Below are 21,512 nucleotides of genomic sequence, written 5' to 3'. Positions count from 1 at the left end.
GTCACGCACTGTGGCTTCCCTGGGGTTTCCCACTCCCAATCCCAACTAAAAAAAAAACAAAAAAGAAAAAAAGAAAAAAATTGACATTTTACAGAAACTGTACATAGAAAGAGATTGACCTCGTTTCCTACAGCTCCGCAAAAATCTTTCTTTCTTTTTTCCGTTTGGAAAAAAAAAAAAAGAAACGAATTCTATTTGTCATTTCATAAGAAAAGGCGTGTGCCTGGGGGGGGGGGGGGGGGGGGTCTCGTGGACAAATTGTAACGGTTACAAGTAATTTTATTACTTTAAAAAGTAGTCAGATTACTCTTGTGATTACTGCCTAATAAAAGTAATCAACGGATTACAAAATTACTTCAAAAAGTAATCGATTACAAGTAATTTGATTACTTGTTATGCGTACGGTACAAGTCTGAGTACAACCGCTAGCCGGGTACCCAAATGATCTATACGCCAAAGGCCTTTACAATTTTCAAATGACCTTTACGTTCTGCAGTGTCAGACAGCGCAAGTAAATGTCATTTAGACGATGTTTACAGCGATTGAAGTCTCGTAGCTCGGTTCAAACGCATTAATCATGTTCACGCCAAAAAAAGTAATATTCTGGCGATGTAAATAATTTTTTAAAGTTTTTCTGAAGCAAACAATACATAAAAAATGACAAAATGACGAGTTTAGTCGAGTGATTACGACCAAGTCCACTTCAAGCCCAAGCAAAGTGTTTTTTTGGCGATTAGCGGCAACCCTGCAGGCGTCTCCCGCTTCAGTCCTAACGTTGCTCCGTGCTCCCGGTCCTTTCCGTGCTTCTTCTACGCTTTTGCCCTGTTCGGTTCGGGCGGCGGAGAAAAGCTCACCGGAGAAAAGCTCACCGGAGATAAGCTCACCGGAGAAAAGCTCACCGCAAAACCGGCAGATGCGGAGAAAAGCTCACCGATTTTTTTTAACTGAGCGGATTCTGCGTAAAACGTGGCAATTTAACACAATTAGAATTCGTCACTTCATTAAAAATAAGTCTCCTTTTAGGTTGTAATATTCTTGAAGTTCATTGGGCATATTTGCTAATTCCTCAGAAATTAGTAATCACCCATTCTGTATATTAATGAAGCCGCAAGTATAAAATCAGAACATCGTACACCTGTAAAAAACGACAATTTATTGACAGCTGACAGTGCGCTGTCGGTAGCTCTGTCATATAAAAACGCTTGCTCTTTGCGAGCTAATATGAATATCGGTGTGTGAACGGTTTCAGCTGCGAATATTGTGTACTGTCTAATAGATAAGTACGTGTTCATTGATATAATCAGTGTACGCTACGCTGTTTTCTTTCTAGTAATTTCATTAAGAAAACTTTAGTTGCGAAAACAGCCTCGTCGTGTCGTGTTTGTTGTTTTCACTCCATCGTCGTCATTTGAGCGGTTTTCATCATGTATAACGTTTACCAACTCGCTTTATTCGCTACCTTACAGAAAACTACTTCTTACATAGGCGACGAGTAACAGCGGTGCCAGTGTGCAGCTCTGAAGGTCATGGCTGGCTCATCGTAGAAGGGCACTATCACACAAAGGCAACGTGTGGGAACACCAGCACGAACGGCTAGAAAACGTGCATATCCGTGGAAGAAGGAAGCCTCAATATCCTACTGACTGTTTTATGCTGTTTTCAAAAGTTAACAAAAGCTTCAAAGAGAATTTCAGGCATCGCGTTGTTGCGCATGCCCTTTCGGATATTCGGCAATTACGGTTTTGATTTTTAGGTTTTAGGCAGACATTATTAAGTCTTCGAAGTTTCTCCTGTTCTTTAAGTTCATAAAGTTGTCAGTTAGACTTTCGTTGCCCTAGAGAGAGCCACAGAAAACACTCGCTGGCATTTATTATTTTGTAAGCAGTATACCCAATAAGCTTAACAAATATTACAAAAAATGTCTTTTTTTACATAGCTGATGAATTTTAGTAATAATAAATTGATCTATGTTACGCATGATTCAACAGCCTCTATAATAATAAAAGAAAAAAATCTGTGAGCTTTTCTCCGCATCCGCCGGTTTTGCGGTGAGCTTTTCTCCGGTGAGCTTATCTCCGGTGAGCTTTTCTCCGGTGAGCTTTTCTCCGGTGAGCTTTTCTCCGGGATTCGTTCGGTTCGGTGTCGTGCTCGCGCCTGAGGTTCATCGCACGCGTCGGAGGTCCTCCAGACGATCCTCCCAAGGTCGTATCAGCGTCCAGGTCGCGTCAACGCTCCGAAGGAAGCGCGGCACTCGTAGACGCTCCTCCGTCGTTCGACGTATCGCACGACGATAGAGAAATATATATGTACAAAAAACGTTAAATATATACAGTACGGATAGTAATGTAAGCAGAGGAATAAGAGCTGGATAACTATGGTTGCCAGGGGAATCGAGAGGAGGAAAACCGAAGTACCGAACAGAAGACGCAATCAGGCGACGATGAGGCCGAGTAGATACGTGAAACACGCTCTTTTTCAATCATAAAATTGCAAGCGCATTGATTTTAGATATCGGTACGACCTTTTATTTCAATTCGCTTCTCTAGTGTAGACCGCTGCTAGCCAGAGTAGGCCTTTAGCAGCCGTAAAGGAGTTGCGGGAACTCAGGTTCACGAAAAGGACCTTTACGCTAAATGTCCTTTGACTGACAAGGAAACGGCGCACCCTCAAAACAAGCACTCTAAAGTTTTCATGCACACAAAACAAAGAGCCACTTACACAGCGCTGACTGACGACTCTAGGTTATATTTACAATTTTCGTTTTCGTCTTTCTTTATGGACTAGGGTTTCTATGGCAAAAAATTGCCCTTTTCTTCTTCCTTATTCTTCCTGTGTTTGTGTAATAGGAAGCTAAATTATAAAATTATTGTACGGCTAAGTACTCTAGTTATTTTTTTGGATAACATTATGGAAGGAGTGCTGACACATCTCTCCTCTTGTCTGGCAATGTTCTCTGCTTCCATAATGTCTCTTGTTAGCTTGTCGTAGTTCCTGCCTAAAGGGCCGCCCACACTAGCGAGAAAACGCGCGTGGCACGCCGATCGCGGCAAGTAACAAAATGTCGCCGAAGCACAGTCAGCGCCACGAGCGCGTGCAGAGACACGCCCTTTATCTTCCCGCTTAACCGATTTATCGGCGCGCCGGGCGCGTTTTCTCGCTAGTGTGGGTGGCCCTTAACACTGTGCATTTCTCCAGCTGCGCTGAGCAGCCACAGTCTCGACAGTGAATTCCCAGGTGTCCGTAATTTTTGTTGGTGATAGTGCAGTTGTGCTCACGAAGGCGATCGTTGACGCACCGTCCGGTCTGTCCTATGTATTGTCGTCCACAGGATAGAGGGAAGAAGTAGACCACCTTTTAGGTACACTGTACGAAGTAGTTTTTATGTTTCTTCGTGCACTGGACTGTGGTTCTTGTGGGTGTATTTACTCTCTTGCACAGGCTATGAAGTTTGTTAGGGGCTGAGAAGACGATGCCCACGTTAACTCTATTAGCTATTTTCTTTAGACCGTGGGAAAAGTTGTGGATATATGGCACAATGATCGGCTGTTTAGCCCTGTCTTTTTCTCGTCAGGGAAGTGTCAAGTGTATCGTCAGGCATCGTCAGGCAAGTGTCAAGACGAGCGCCAGAGACCGAGATTGATCGGTTGCACCTCTGAAGGAGTGGACATACTTTTTCGGAAAAAAACCATCAGTTATTCCTCTACCCATCAATAAGGTAGAAACATACCTAAAAGAGCACTCACAATATCTTATGCCCACCACTCATGCAGGATGACACATTTCGAATAAAGGCATTAACAGCAATCGAGTCTGTTTTCTGCAGTCGCAACGAGACTTCTGCAGAAAAGTGAAAAGGAAAGCAAAACAATTTTGCCAATCGCAAGGTTTAAAACAGCTCTGCTCCTATATTGATCGCAGTAAAAAGTTGAGCCTAGAAATATTCCTCAGCGCGAAAACTCACAAAACAGACTGCCCCCTTAGAGTTATCATTTCTGAAAGGGGAACGTGGCAAAAGTCTGTGGCCTTATATTTACAAGAAAGACTGAATATGCTCACCGTTGACGATTCGCACCTGATCAGAAGTTCCTACGACGTCTTCACCTTCTTCCATGGGTACCGACATTGTGGTTTACCGGGCACGGATCGGTTCGTTCCTCCCCAACAAAAGAAAACGAACTTTATCTCTTGCGAAGATGCGCTTTCTGAACCTGTCTGTCATATGGTTGCCTGGATCTCTGAAGCTGTTCACGATAGCAACCGCCATGTTTCTTTTGCTGGCCACCGCAGGAGACGTTGAAATGAACCCAGGGCCCGTTACGAATGCTGAAAAAATAGACAAACTTCAAAACGCGGTAGACAGTCTGATCGTGCACTCAAACCAAAATCAAGAAACGAATGCTATGAAACTTGACCAGATAAACAACGGCATCGCTGCCCTGGGTGCACGCGTCACGAACCTTGAAAAACAGGTGCAAGAAGTCGCGAGTATGAAGGAAAACCTAAGCACTGTTAAAGGAACCGTGGCCTCAGTTCAACATGAAACGTTAGCCTTACGTGAACAAGTCCAGGCACTTGGTGACACGATAGATGAAAATCGAATGCGAAGAAATAACTTAATCTTCAAAGGTCTTCCGAAAACAGAAAATGAAACTTGGGACGTCACAGAAAGGATTGTAACTCACTTCGTGAAGGATCACCTCGCAATCGACTTAGGCACCGTAGAAAGAGCACGTCGTCTGGGCCGAAAACGAATTGGAATAAATCGCCCAATCATCGTCAAGTTTTTTTAGTTTTAAAGGCAAGGATGAAGTGCTTCACAACGCCTTCAAACTGAAAAATGTGGTAGCGCCCAAGGTTCAAATATTCGAAGACTTTTCACGTAAGGTTCAATTTGCAAGAAAAAAGCTGTGGGATTTTGCCCCCCAATTCAGAGAATGCAACACCCGCTATAAGATCCGTTTTGATAAATTGTATGCTAGCGACTCGACCTATGTTTATGACCACGCTAGTGGATCGGTAGTTTCTGTTCGTGGCCCCAAAGAAAACACAATGCCACAAGAATGACATAATAAGAGAAAGCTTTTCTACCGCCCAGCCACTGTCGCCAACTTTTCATTTCTTATCGCAAATTTTCGTAGCATCTTATCAAAGCAGGACGAATTTGAGAGTATTACGTCTTCCAGCGAACCCGATATAATTCTTGGCACCGAAACTTGGCTAACGTCTGATATAAGCAACTCTGAACTTTTACTGAGCAAATGGCGTATCATTTATCGCAACGACCGTAAACCGCAAGAGGTGGCGGTGTTCTCATTGCCGAAAAAAAAAAAAGATTTCTTGCACAGAAATACAAATAAGTTCAAACCTTGAAATTTTATGGATTCGGGTGCAGTTGGATTTTTGTTCAGTGATCATACGTGTTTGTTATCGTCCTCCACATAGTGACCAAACCGATTTCAATGACTCGCTGCATAATTGCCTTGGTGATTTAATAGTAAATTTTCCAAATTACTACGTGGTTCTCGGTGGTGATTTTAATTACCCTCGTATAGATTGGGCAACATTGAAACCTATTTGGAATTGCAATAATCCTAGCCAATGCCGCGATTTTTTATCTCTCTTGGAAACGTACGCGCTCCATCAGGCTATAACGTCGGCGACTCGCGACCGAGCCATCAGATCAAAGATGGCTCGGTCGCGAGCCTCTTAGATCTGATGATTTGATCATTATCTCGAGCCCAGAATGTGTAACATCATTCGCTATTATGAAAAGCATTAGCGATCATTCTATTATACATGTCGGAACGTCATTTTGCTCACGAGGCTCTAAAAAGATGAAGAAACCGATATTCGCCTACTCACGCACGGACATCATAAGTTTATTGTCAGCCATGGACGAATTTGAGCGTGAATTTGCTGCCTCATATACGGAGCGTTCTACCAGTGAAAATTGGCTTATCACAAATAAAAAAAATTAAAAAAAAAACACTCGGCGAAATGCTTTCAACTTCCGTCCCTCGATTCACGGTGGCAACCGAGGATTTGTCACCGTGGTTTACAAATAGCTTAAGGCGCGAACTAAACAAGAAAAAACAATTATTCTCTCAGGCTAAACGAACGGATAATTCTGTTGACTGGAAGTCTTACAAAAACCTTCTCAAAACAATGTAAAATAAATGTAAAAAATGCTAAGAAACACTTTTTTTCCGTGACCCTTCCCGGCATGCTTTTATCTGATCTCCAGAAATTTCGGAAAATTCTTAACCCTAAATCGAACAGAAATCACCCCACATTTACAAGTCAACAGAACGAAAAGATAAGTGATGTTGTTGCTGCTAATTTGCTAAACACATTTTTCTCTAGCGTGTTTACCCAGGAAACACACCCATTACCCCAATACGCTATTACAAATAGTTATCCCCCTATGCTGCCCATCTTCTTTAATGAGAACGGCATTCTCAAAGTAATAGAAAATTTGCCCACGAGCAGTGCACCCGGTGATGATGGAATTCCTGCTAAATTTCTAAAAACAATCAAGCATGCAGCTTCAAATATCTTTTGCAAACTATTCCAACAATCTCTTAACTCCGGCTCAGTCCCACTTGACTGGCGCTACGTCAAAGTCATGCCGATCTTTAAATCAGGAGACCATTCCGATCCTACGAACTATCGCCCCATTTCCCTTACCAGCGTTCCATGCAAACTCATGGAACACGTTTTGTATACCCATATCATATCTCACCTAGACAAGTGTAACTTCTTCTTTCCTAATCAACATAGTTTTCGAAAAGGTCACTCGTGCACTAGTCAACTTTTCGAATCTGTTACGGACCTTCACTTCAATACTCATCTTACTGCTCAGACTGATATCATCTTTATTGACTTCACTAAAACATTCGACACTGTTCCTCATCATCACCTTCTTCTTAAACTTTCGCGTCTAGAAATCGATCCTTTCGTCATAAACTGGATTTCTTTCTTTCTGGAAATCAGAAAACAAATAGTCAAAATTAACCAATCATCATCGCGTCCGTCCACTGTCGCATCCGGGGTCTACCAGGGTAGTGTTCTCGGTCCTCTGTTGTTTTTAATATACATAAATGACCTTCCCTCTTCCATAAACTTCACAATTAGGCTCTTCGCCGACGGCTGCGTGATTTACCGAAAAAAATATTACTAATAACGATTCATATCTACTCCAAGACGATTTAAATACTATATCTTCCTGGTGCTCTATGTGGCAGATGAACATAAACGCTCGCAAATGTAAACAAATGTCCATCGCTAAGTCTTCCAGAGTAACACAATCACAATATTCATTGTTATCACAACACCTGGAACATGTAACATCGTATAAGCACTTGGGAATACATTTAACAAACACTCTATCATGGAATGACCACATTGAATACATTACAAGCAGTGCCTTGAAAACGCTTGGCTTCTTGCGACGAACATTATATCTTGCCCCACCTAAAACAAAACTACTCGCATACAAGACAATAGTCCTTCCCAAATTAGAGGGTCACATAGCGGACGTGTATTCCATTCGCTCCTATTTTCTCTGCTTACTGCTACTACGTTGCCCATCGCCAGTGAGTATTTTTTTTTCTCTCTCACTTCATCATAAGCAGTTCTTGCTGGCTTGCAAGGTTCTGGCTTGCCCGTTGCGCGGCACTCCAGCCGGCAAGGCATGGAAATTTCAACTTCCTTAGTCGCCGCCATGGCGGAACCGCTCCCGCCTGACGACGAACTTGCCAGCGTTTCGGGCTCAACTACCGACGACAATCAAGGTGCGTTCCTGGATGTCGTCCGCGGAACAAAGAGACGCTGCCCAAGTCAAGGCTCTGGTTCTAGCGAGCAGACTATCATCACCCAAACCGAGCCCACTGTTGGTCTCGTAGTTCTTTTCACTCCTGTGGATAAAGATGCATGAATTGACTCCATCACTTCGGTTCGCCTCACGTCCACTCTGGAGACGCTCGTGCCTTCGTGTGTTATTGAGGTGCGCTTTAACAGGCGGAAGAATCTCCTAGCGATTGACACGCAGAATGGACAGACGACACGTACTCTTCTTGGTCAGACCACGCTTTGCGGTATGAAAGTGCGTGCTTTCGAGCCTCGTGGAAAGGCCTCCAGCGTTGGAATTGTCCGCGACATTGAAAGCACCCTTTCTGACTCCGCAATACTCGGAGTTTTGCGCTCAACAGTAGGCATCCGCAACGTCCGTCGCATCGGCAAGTCCACTACTATTCGTGTTGAGTTTGCTTCTCCTGCACTTCCTGAGCACGTCTACGTCAGCCTGGTTCGACATGGCGTCGACTTGTATGTCAACAACCCCATCCAGTGCCATCGATGCGGTTTGTTTGGCCATGTTGCGGCTGTGTGTAAGCGGTCGCTAACTTGCCTCCGATGCGCATAGCCTCACGCAACTTCGGTATGCAAAGGCTCGAGCACTCTTTGCGTCAACTGCAAGAAACCACATGAAGCAACATCACAACAGTGCCCATTCTGGCAAGCTGAGCGCTCCGTGTGTCGCTATCGCTGCGAGAACAATGTTTCCTTCGCAGAAGCACGAGCCCAAGTTGACAAACGTACGGCCGAGCGGGCGGCTCCACGAGACGAAGCTGCAACAGAGATAATTGTTCTAAATGAAAAACTTCAACGGAGACGACGTCATTCTCGACGACGCCAGGCGGAACAAAATATTGCAGAAAAACAAGACCCGCCATCATCGCTTGTCACCGAAGTCCCGAAGCCAATGGAAACAGAGCCTGCGCCTAAGGAAGCACCTGTCCTTGTCTCCTCCGGCGAGAACAACGTGCGACAAAGCTACAAAGCAGCGCTGCAAAACGAGCACTCACAGTCGTCACCACCAGTTCAGGCCGGAGCTGTACTCCCGACCACTCAAGCTCCTCTAAGTGTTGGACAGGAGGCGATGCCGTCTCTCCCAAATCCAAGCACCCTCACTTCCTCGTTAGGTAGTTTCGTACGCCAAATGCTCGTCATAGCGCGACAGTTTCTCCCGCTTCTACAGTATCCATGGGCAAACCAGCTCCTGAATTTTATCACACTTATAGAGCCCTTGGTCAAAAGTTTTCTGCAATAAAAGTTTTTACTCTGTTCATTTTTATTTTTATGGCTTCCTGCCCCTCTATCCTACAATGGAACGCCCGCAGCGTCACTTCTAAATTAGCAGAGTTGCAGTATTACCTCTCACCTCAGCCGGTATACTTGCAATTTCGGAATGCCGCCTCAGACCTGGCTCTCGAATTCAGCCCTATGTCCATTATCCAAGCGCGGCGGCCACGCCTAACAGCTCGTCACGGGCATCACTCTTTGTTCACTCAAGTGTGCAGCAAGCTGCAGAAGATGTATCCCATCTGTGTACACAAACAGCTGAATTTGCAGCATGCACAGTCATATTTGGCTCCTTTAAGATGACCATTGTGTCTGTATATATATGTCCTACTGGTCGCTTTGATGCGAACTGCATTAGTAGCTATACGTCTTCAAGTTCTTGGTCGTCTCCTTATATGCGGAGATTTTAACGCACACCATCCTCTCTGGGGTAGTAAACGCACGACGCCTCGGGGTACGACTCTTGCAGATGAGATTGAATCAACAGATTTGATTATTCTGAATGACGGCTCTCCTACATTTTTTGGTCATCGTGGAGAACCTAGCGTGCTGGACCTTACTCTAGCTTCCCCCAATCTAGACGTGTACTTGTCGTTGGATGCGGACACACGTGGAAGCGATCATCTTCCAATTTTGATGAATATACCCGAAGTGACCCGCCTCCCACGTCGTCAATACAGTGTAACCAACTGGGACGTATTTCGCGCAAATTTTCGCTTTCTTGAGCCGTCAGAGCATATATTAAAAGCTATTCCTGCATGTCTCGTTCAATCTACATATAAAATATCTTTAAGGATATCTCAGCCGTCCCCGGATATGAAGTTCGTACGCTTACGTGCTGTTCGCCGCCGCACTCAGCGTCGTGCGCGCCGATCTGGCAAGGCCTCCCATTGGATAGACTGTCGTCGTGTTACGTCAGCTTTACTCCGTCACACTCGCGTACTTCGCCGTCAACAATTTCGTCAATTTGCTTCGTCATTAACTCCATGTACACCTAAGCCGAAGATTTACAAAGTACTGAGAGGTATGGGCTGCTCTCCAACACCTCGAGATTTGTTCATCGCCCTCAGTCTTAAAACTGGCCTTGAATTATCACGACTTGCAGATGATTTTGCGGTGCGCTTCATTGTACCCCAACGCCCTTCCGGATCTTCATATCCTCGATCACTGACTGGTCCTGCACGAAGTCCGGAGTGTATGGATCATCCTTTCACTATGTCGGAACTAGATGTGGCTCTTAGGAAATGCAAACGCCACAGTGCTCCTAGGTCTGATGGCATTACTTACCAAGCATTGCGTAACCTGAGTGACAAGTCACGCGTCGTCTTGCTCCAGCGCTTGAATTTGGCGTGGACTACTGGTATTCTTCCGCAAGAGTGGAAGCATGCTGTAGTAACCCCCATTTTGAAACTAGGCAAGCCTTCGTCGGAATTGTCATCGTACCGCCCAATATCTTTGACCTCGTGTGCTGGGAAACTTCTAGAACGCTTGGTGCTTACGCGTCTCCAGTGGTACCTTGACGACATTGAAGCACTGCAACCTGAAATAGCGGGATTCAGAAGTGGACGTTGCACTGCTGACTGTATTGCGAGCCTTACATCAGCGTTGGAAGACGCTCGTTCACGAGGAGACACTGCTTTGGCAGTGTTTCTTGATGTTGAACGAGCTTTTGACTCGGTTCCACATGATGTAGTTCTTGCTTGCTTGAATCACCTTGGCATAACAGGAGGAATGCCAAAATATTTCCAAGAGTTTCTGAGCAACAGGACAATTAGTGTTTGCTTGGGCAAGACTACGGGGGCCGTGCATCCACTGTTGCGTGTGTTACCTCAAGATAGTTGCCTTAGTCCAGTGCTATCTAACATCGTAATGACGACAATACCTTTATGCATGCATAAATCACCACACCCTAGTGGTATGATCATCTATGCAGATGACATCTGTTTGTGGGCTTCCCATTCTGATCGACGCATTCTACGTCCCTTTATGCAAACATCCCTCGCGCGTGTTGCAAACATGGTAGAAGACCTCGGACTTTCCGTCTCAGCGCAAAAAACAGCTGTGCTCGCTTGTTCCCGCCGCCTTTTTCGTCATGGATTTCCGCGGCTTACTTTATGTGGGACTCGAGTACCGCGCGTGCGTAGCTATCGATACTTGGGGGTCGATCTTGATTCCCGATTATGTTGGCGTCGGCACGTAACGAATCTTGTACGTCAGACGAAGATGACATCTTTCATTCGTCGACTTCGTGGACTTGAGTGGGGATCGGCCCCTAAAGCCCTACTATGCGTGCACCGGGCGCTTAACCTTTCCCGCATTCTTTATGCGGCGTCATATTTGCCGCCTACGCGATCTCTATGGGATCAGCTGGAACGATGCCACCGAGCCGGAATAAGAATGGCTCTTGGTTTTCCCTCGTTCTCCCGAATCGATGCAACGTGGATTGAGGGCCGAGAGATGCCGGTAGCTTTACACGCTGTGAACCGTGCTTTTAAACATCTCGTTCGGCTTGCTGAGTCGACCAGTGGTGTCTCGATGTTCACTGACATGCAACAGCGTCATCTTTCACAATATGGCGGTCACTGCACCTCTTTAGTTGAGGCTCTCGGCTTCATACCCTCCGTCCATTGTCCTCCAGTTGACTCCCCGTGGAGCAAGCTCCCGTTCACCATCTACGAGGACAACCCGGGTTTCCATGGAAAATCACGACACCTCTGTGTGGTTAGTCGAGCCCTGGCAGAGGATGTGATGTCGTCTCGACATTCCTCGTTTACGGTCATTTGTACTGATGGCTCTGTCAGCTTCATTCATGATGTCGCGTCTGCAGCTTACCACATCCCATCGGAACCCTGCTCATGGTCAGGACGGTTCGACCATGCCGTGTCGTCGACTACAGCTGAGCTGAGTGGAATCCACGCAGCTCTTCTTCACATCACGACGAAACCACCAAATAACTGGCTTTTGGCAACAGACTCTCGGTGTGCGGTGCATAATATCCTCAGCAGCAAAGGCGCCAATCCTGATTTGGTTCGTGAAATAATTAGGCTGGGTCATCTACTTGTCTCCCATGGCTCTAACCTGCGAGTACAGTGGATACCTTCGCACATTGGCTTACCCGGAAATGAGATGGCTGACCATCTGGCCTCAACCGCTCTAAAACTGCCCACTGCGACGTTGAATCTCCCCAGCCACTCTGACACGAGATTGGCTATTAAGACTTGGATACAACACAAGCATCCCGTTTCCAGTATGGCGTCTGATGAACCTCCTCCTCCAGCTTGTACGCGTGGCCTAACACGGAAGTTCGCTTCTCTTCTCCACCGCTTAAGAGCAGACTGCGCGTACACGCAAGTGAACCTGCACCGCATAAAAAAAAAAAAAACCAGCTTCTTCTGCGAGCACTGTGATCAACCAGAAACGCTGACCCATATATTTTTTGAATGTCGACACTACAATACAGAAAGAACCGTCCTTCTAGCTTCGCTGAAGAGCCTCGGTGTTTCACCCACCCTCGTGGATATGCTATTCCCCAAGGGTCCATCATCCACGTGCATACGTCTCCGAAAGGCTGTGTTCAGCTTCTTGGATGCCTGTGGGCTTCTGGCAAGGCTGTGATGAGTGTGAAAATACGACCGCCGACTTCTCTTTTCGTGCTTGTGTGCCAGTGATATATGTTTTTCTCGTGAAGTTTTCTGCGGAAATTTTGTGAACATTCTGTGATGCTCGCGTTCTAGATGTGCCCATTTTCTCACTTTTGACTGATTTCTTGCCGACTTTTATTTTATTTTAATTTGTTAACTTGTGTTTCATCATCCTATATTTCTCATCGCCATCTGTTTCCCCTCCTTTCCCCTGCATTCATTCTCATCAATACTGCAATAACCCAAGCCCGTGAAACTTTTCCACAGCCAGTGAGAAAAACCTCACGTCAGGCAAACACCACCACCACCCAAATTAGAGTATGCATGCACCATTTGGAACCCTCACCAAACTCACCTTCTTCAAAGACTGGAATCTATTCAAAACAAAGCAGTAAGATTTATACGCAACAACTACTCATCGGAAGCTAGTGTCTCGGCCTTAAAAACTAGCAATAATCTCTCTCCTCTTGAATTAAGAAGTAAAATAACTCGTCTTTTCTTTTTACATAGCATATATTACAGAGATTCGCCTTTTAAATCAGTTTATTGCCACCCTGTCAGTTTTACATCGCCAAGACTAGATAATTGTCGGAAAGTAGAACCATTCTTGAGTCGCACTAACACCTTCCTTTTCTGCCCCTTATTATTTTGTACCAGAGACTGGAATGCATTACCTGATCATATTGTGACTGACAGAAATCCCATTTCATTTCGAGATCAGTGTTCACTATTGCATAATTACTCACTTTGATTTTGTTTTTGTATAATAGCCTTTGTGCTTTGTTCGTGCTTCATTCTTTTTTTATTTCGCTTTGTTCGACGACATTGGGTGCATCCGCGATCACATTTCACTTTTCCGTGTTTTGCTATTCTTCTTTTCTTTTTTTTTAACCTTTGTTATTTGTTTTCGAATCTCCCCTCATGCAATGCGTCCATCGGACGCCCTTGAGGTAAATAAAATGAAATCAGGGCTGGAAAAATCTACAAGTGTTCTTCATCGATATTAAGGACCTCTGCTATGCCCTGCCAAAAGACCGTCCTCTACAGTGCATTGAGGAGCGCATAGACACCTATGGCACTATTGCATTCCAGAATGCATCAGGTATATCCCAAGGAAAAGTTTTGAACTTGATTAACCTCTATCTCAAATCCACGTTCGCTACTTGGGATGGTCACACATACCTACAAAAACGGGGAGTCTGCATAGGATCATGCATTGCCCCTGTCCTTAGCGACCTCTATCTTGCCCACCAAGACAGGCAGTTACAGCACACCTTGAATACTTCTAAAGTTATCAAAGTCTTCCGGTATGTTGACGATTATTTAATCGTGCTAGAAACCGGTGATCACGACTTTACAACCATGGTGGCCGAAGTTCTAGACAGCTTTAAAGGCTGCATGAACCCTTTAGACGTTACGCACGAACTTCCAGTTGAACACTCGTTAAAATTCCTGGTTCTGTGACTTTTTATTTTACCTTATCATGTCTGCTGGTCCTATGAGCCCAAAGGAAAAAAGCCGGTTCTACCTTTCAACTCGGCGCGCTCGAAACTTGTTAAGCAAAGCATTCCGCGGTAATGTCTCAACAACGCACTTACAAAATCATGCTGCCATTCCATGCAAACAAGCTTCAACGGCAAGTCTCTCGATTAAAATGCGCAGGATATCCAACCTCCTTACTAACATCAGTGGCCAAAAGACTCATCAAAAGCATCAAGCAAGGGGACCACATTAAACAAAAAGAAAAAGACAGGGCCAAAAAACCGATCATTGTGCCAATATTCACAACTTTTCCCACGGTCTAAAGAAAATAGCTAATAGAGTTAACCTGGCCATCGTCCTCTCAGCCCCTAAACTTCATAGGCTGTGCAAGAGAGTAAATTTCCACAAGAACCACAGTCAGGTGCACGAAGAAACATAAAAACAACTTCGTACAGTGTACCGAAAAGGTGGTCTACTCCTTCCCTCTATCCTGTGGACGACAATACATAGGACAGACCGGACGGTGCGTCAACGATCGCCTTCGTGAGCACAACTGCACTATCACCAACAAAAACTCCGGACACCTGGAAATTCACTGTCGAGACTGTGGCTGCTCAGCGCAGCTAAAGAAATGCACAGTGTTATACTTCGTTTCAGCTTCGGTCCAGACGCAGCCGATGCTACAAGCGAGAACATGTGGCCCAGAACAGTGCTTGCACAGCACGAGCGCGCGTGCTTGGTAGGGATGCTGAAAGCCCGGATCTCGCGCTTGTAGCTTTGGCTGCGTCTGGACCGGAGCTGAAACGAAGTATAGGCAGGAACTACGACAAGCTAACAAGAGAAACCATGGAAGCAGAGAACATTGCCAGACAAAAGGAGAGATGTGTCAGCACTCCTTCCATAATGTTATCCAAAAAATAACTAGAGTACTTAGCCGTACAATAATTTTATAATTTAGCTTCCTCTTACACAAACACAGGAAGAAGGGAGAAAAAAAGGGCAAATTTTTTTGCCATAGAAACCCTAGTCCATAAAGAAAGACGAAAACAGAAATTGTAAATATAACCTAGAGTTGTCAGTCAGCGCTGCGTAAGTGGCTCTTTATTTTGCGTCCAAGAAAACTTTAGAATGCTTGTTTTGAGGGTGGCACTGTTTCCTTGTCAGTCATGAAAAACCAACTCGCACGAATCTCCGTTTTAACAGATGCCATTTGAGTTGCCGTGTGGCACTGCCTAAATGACATTTGCACTAAAGCTCCTTTGGCGTAAAGGTGCCCATCTGACAGGGGTATTAGACGGGCGCGTTAAAGGCCTTTAGAATGAACTCTTTTAAAGATTGGGAGAATCAGCTTGCGATCTCGCACTTATCGGCGTGCGCTGGTTCGCTGACCCTTTAAAGCAGTTCGTTCTGAAGGCCTTCAACGTGCCCGTCTTGACAGCGGTCTAGGTTTACATATATAGGTGCCGTATGTATTTTGTGAGTATATCCGGATTGTGATGTATTGTGTCTTTATGCCTCGTTATATATATATATATATATATATATATATATATATATTGTTCCTGATGTTTTTTTTTATTGATTTAAAGCGAAAGAAACACACAAAACCGCACATCATTGCACACTCCTGCTTGGACTGAAATGAGTCTACAATGTTGATAAATAAATGAATAATGAATAATGCCGAGACATCTACATATATTCACCGACATATTAAGAAATGCAGGCGTGGCGAGTTCTCAACACCTTGTTATTCCTACGTAGTCAACAGGATGACAGTATTTGCCGATAAGGACGCCGATGAACGAATGCCGAAGCAACAAGTGTGAACATAATAAACCACCCCCGGCGTTTCTTATTGGTGACGGACGTCTGCAAGAACAGCCTCTTGGCGCTGCCATGTTGCTGCTGGTGTGGGTAGATCGTCTGAAAGTCAAGCACCGCTGAGGCGTACCCACTGTTTCCAGACGGGCGCCCAAACAAAGCGTTTTTCCATCTACGGTGGCCAGACAAGGTTTCGAAGTGCGTCCGCTTGCAAAACGTCTGCTTACAAACGTGAAAGGTAGAATAATGAGCTCTGTGCAGATCCTTTATACGTTCAGAGGGACCTAATAAAGAGGTGCTAATCGCCACGATGAGTCGAATAATGAACTAGAATTTGTCAATTAACTCTCTAGTTAGTAAAAATAAACGTATATTTTCGACTAAAAAAAAAAAAAAACTTGCTGAGCGTCGTTTAAAACCAGTAAACCACTCAACTTCTGGAACCCCGTAAGCGCACACGCGCTCTTAGCGCGCGGGTGCGCGCGGAAGTTTCCTGTCTGTAACTCTAGCCGACAATAAAGGTTTCCAATCCAGTTCAATCTCGTGAAAGACGATGATGATAATCTTTTCATCCGCGTTTTCAGAACGCCAGCGTTGCGCCATGTCGTACGAATGGAAACTCTCGCGCACTCCAGCGATTACCACGTGCTCCAAATCTTTATAAAATTTACTGATTTACTGGTTTTAAATGATGTCGGGCAAGTTTTTAATTGGAACCATGTGCTCATTCTTGCTAATCAATGAGTTACTGAACTAAATTTAGTAAGTTTCGTTAATTATTTGACTTATCGGGACGATTGAACCCTTCATATTAGAGAGTTTTAGTAGATCGTTCCGATACCTCCGAAAGCCCCGATATCGATACTATGCATGCACAAGAGAGGCGGTGGCGGAGTATCGGATATCGTTATCGGAGTCATGGGAACGATCTACTAAAACTCTCTATTATGTCCCCCTACAGGTATAACTCACCTGTACACAGACCGCATTAGAGTACCTACATCGGATTTTTTAGATACATGTGTCCAAATTAAAACCAATTAATGAATTAAAATAAATAATATAAGATCAATTAATTTTAGATATGTCCGTTCGAATTAGAAAAGAAAGAAAGAGAGAGGGCAGACTTTCCGCCCTGCCGATGAAGTTTTTTGCGTTGGATTTTAAGAGCACTATGTTATAGCCAAATCCAGTCACCTCATTATGGCCACTAAGTACACTGTGATGTCGAATCACCAACTGATCAGAAAAATCAGAGACCAATCACAAAGCAACGACCTTCGTATTCGCTACTCCAACCCTAAATATTCCTCGGTCAGGCTGAAAATCTTGCGCTCGCCTCTCTCTATCCACGACCGTATCCTACGGGCTAAGTGACCAGCGGTGTCCTCTTATTAAATTACGATCAGAAGATTTTTTGTTTGTAAATAAAGCCATTTTTTTTTAACTGTACAGTCGTTTTTTATTCGCTTCACTGAGAACTGCGACTGCTGCGACTTAAACGGGACAAAGCAAGTGGTACGTCGAACGTTCATTGCACAAGAGATACGAGGTCACTTCTTTGTATTCCATCGTATCGGCCAAGCTAAGAAATCTCCCGCCAATATCGAATCAGGTAAGGGAACCAGTTTGAGGCGGTCGAGCACTCAAGGAGAACTATATTTGCGATTTAATCTAATCGACGGCGTTAAGTGGTCTCTGGGGATATATTCACGAGTGGCTTCAAAACGGCGAATAAGTGTTCTAAAACTTGTCTTTGGCGCATCGGAAGGCAAGGAGGGGCACGCCAAGCAAAGGGCAACCAAATACTTGGGCAACATAAAGAGCGCGGGGGGAACGCGCGATTACGAGGCAGCCATGGCGCGCGCCGTCACTCTTTGAGGTCGGGAAAACAAGAGCACGTGGGCACATTTGGAGGGTAAACATATAATGCACAAGGTGCGAAAGAAGCAGATGTACTTGCACCCCGTATAGACCCGTCTGCGCGCTGCCATCTCTGTGAACCGGGCTGTGGAACGCTTACTGAGGATGGGCAGCTCTTCTGCGGAATATCAGACAACGAACATGCGTCCACAGCTTGCAGTGACCCGGCATTTTCGATAATTAGCGCCGATAGCGCTGCAGGTGATGAGCACTGGAAAGATTTGTCAGATGCACTGCGCGCGTTGCATTATGGGACCTATTTGGCCATGGAGAGGGGTGGCATGGTTTCGGTTACAATTGTCTCGTTGGCGAAGTAGTGCATCTCGCTACTGCGCGAAGTCTGCGCTCTCTCGCATTGCACCCATTCATCTTCGTGAGAGCCCCTTTTGAAAAACGAACCTTCAGCTGCCGTAAGGACCCGCCTAGGTTAGGGAGGAGTAGAAGTACACAGCATGCGCGGGTCACACATCGTTTAAGCAGCCTGTGACATTGAGACGATGGAACAGGACGATGGGCCCAGCACACTGGTTCCTGTGTGTGTACCTGTGCACAAACTTTGGCAGGTCGGAATAAGGCACCCAAAAGGACGCGCCCCATGTACTCTATCGGTATTGGTAGGCAACACTTACATGTATGCATATTCGAAAATGCGTGCCCTGTATCTAGTCATGAGGGGATGTCGTAAATTGAGGCTGTCAAATCGAAACCGAAACCGCGGCCACTGCGTTCCCAAGATGCTTTGCGCGGAACCACATGCCGCTAGGATCGCTTCCATTTTTGCAAGAGGTCTTTTGCAAACGTATCGAGCCGCCTTTAAGCGGCAGCAACACTGGTAGTACGTCATACAAAAGACATGGGGCTTGCTGCAGACATGCGATGACAAAGTCATCTGCAGACACACATAAAGCATGTTAGAAGCCCGTTTACTTCACGTATGTGAATGCTTCGAACATGTGTGCAGGCAGTTTTTGTTCTGACCCATGGATGTGACGGGCCGTCACAACAGACACGCCTCAGGCAGTGTTTGTAGACTGTCTTTTGTATGATGTATGAGTCGTGGGACGGCGGTCTTGGTTGCGAAGATGTACGGATGGTTTTGAGTAGTCCTAGTTGGTTTTTCTATAAGTGCCCCTGATTAAGAAAGGTCGCGTGATCTCGCTTCCCCTCCGACGCGCACATTAATTTCTTTATTAAATCTTATTTTGCTTTCTTACAGTCGCCGCCACCACAATCGTCCCAGAATGGAAGCGCAGGAAAATTCAATCTCACACCAGACACTCAGGAAGACAAGCACAGCGTGTGTGCTTGTCTTCCTGAGTGTCTGCTGTGAGATTGAATTTTCCTGCGCTGTCACCGTCAAGTATGGTTCACCAACTCGCCAAAGTTCCCATCGTATACCCAGAATGGACCCTATTCAAAATCCCATCAAGCAACATTGATGGCCGCCATTGTCATGGACACAAAGCGTGCGATTGGATCCAAGTGCGCGCCGAAGGCTGACACAGCCCTCATGTCCAAGTGGCCGAGTGGTCTAGCGCACACCAGCCACGGAGCACGTGGAGCGAAAGCTCGCGCTGCAGAACCCAGGGATCCTGGGTTCGAGCCCCACCCCTGCCCGTTTCGATCTGGATGAGCATCGTACCGGCGTGCGGTCGTGTATCACTACTGCGTGGTGCACGTTAAAGACCCCAGGCTAGCGGTTGTACCGCACTGGCTAAATTTCTCATCTACAGCTGGGAGACTCGTCGCCCCTGTGAGGCAGACCAAGTTCTAGGCTGTATAAACATACACACAACCCAATTTTTTTACCTGCTCAGAGCGCGTGCCCAAACAATGGCGGATTCGGATCATTGGCGCTGCAGCTCCTATAGATGGCGCGCGCTCCTGAAAAGGGTGCATTGCAGGAACGTAGACAGGATTTTGTTTCGGGGGGGGGGGGGGGCCGCCGCCCATGACAAAATGCTGTACGAGGGGGAGGGGAGAGAGGAGGTCCAAGCAAAATGAAAGATTTCTGGGGCGGGCGGGTCCGGGCCCCATGGGCCGCCCCCCTGGCTACGTGCCTGGTCCATTGTAGGGGGTATTTTTACACCTAGTTCAATCGTAAGGACCAGAGCAGTCGCAGGCTAATACCCGTGCCACACGGGCAACTCGAATTCCATTTACAACGAATGACATTTGAACCATCAGTCAATCAGCGTGCGACACCCCGAGCGTGGGGCGTTCCACGCGCGATCACACGATCACACGAATGTCATTCGTACACGTCATACACGCAAACACACATACACAAAGATTAAACGCGCATTGCAAGGGTTCCCTTTTCTCGATCTGAATAAATCCGCTGCAAAGAGGACATAAATAAAAAAAGGATGCCGAGAGTTGTGACATTCTGCTCCCGGGGTTTCTTGATCGAGGTCATCGGCTCGTAGCCTCCGCTGCCCTCTGAAAGCATATGCTTTCCCCCTCGCTCGTCCTCCTCCACTGCACAGACTCTTTTGTATCTATTTCTTGCTTCCCGGCACTCGCCCGCCATCGTGATTGTCCCGAGACATAACAAGCGGTGCTCTTCAGACGGTGTCGTTACTCTTCCGTACAGAGGAGCGTAAGGATTGTCACCCCATGCTCTGTTTGCTTTGATTGTGCACGTGTGTGTGAGCACTGACATTTATAGATAAACGCGGAAGACCGTGTTAATGGGTATCGGTGTCGTCTGCAGCAAAAAACGATTGCGAGTAAGTGGTCTGCACACTGCGTGAATATGATAGAGGACTTAAAAGCGCAAAAAGCGCGAACGAAGCCTTGCCAACCCCATGTGATAATAGCTTGTTGTATGTTTCTCTTCTTCGTCCGTGTTTTTGGCGCTTTTAAGTCCTCTAGATAAAAATGAGCCAAATAGCTCAATCCAAAGTTTTAATCCGTCAATATTGCTGCGTGGACTCAATATCAATTCACGTGTATATTGACGCTTTGTGGTATTATTATAATTATACTTAATACTGAATCAACCACCTTAGTGAATAAGGAAATTATGTGAATGCGCTCGATAAATATATGAGTACATATAAGATCGTATATTTATACAACTTTTGATATGTTTGATTTGATAAATCAAATGTATTTTTTTCCTTTTTTCAGTCTGGCTACCTCGATAACTATCATTACCTAGGTGTATATCATCTATACCCACTAGTGGCTGATAAGGCGGAATATGAAGACGGGCACCGATGCGGAGTCTGAAAATTAGACTTTAGTCCTCTGTATTGTTCGACGTCAGCGTGACGAGACTTGTGGTAAACGCAAACTCGTCTGCTTCTTTTGTAAGGGTTGTGGTGACGTCAGAACACCGAGCTGTAATTGACTCGGAATGGAGGATAGTGGGCAGGCCTCAAGGCAGCTTGCTTTGACGTCTACCCACTATTTTTCAATCTGAGCCAATCAGAGCTTGGCGTCGTTGTGACGTCATTGCATCCCCCGCGCGAGAGGCAGACGACTTGCTCTCCG

Source organism: Ixodes scapularis, unplaced genomic scaffold, assembly GCF_016920785.2.
Source record: "Ixodes scapularis isolate PalLabHiFi unplaced genomic scaffold, ASM1692078v2 PGA_scaffold5__190_contigs__length_132052651, whole genome shotgun sequence".
Lineage (NCBI taxonomy): Eukaryota > Metazoa > Arthropoda > Arachnida > Ixodida > Ixodidae > Ixodes > Ixodes scapularis.
This window is presented reverse-complemented; position numbering follows the sequence as displayed.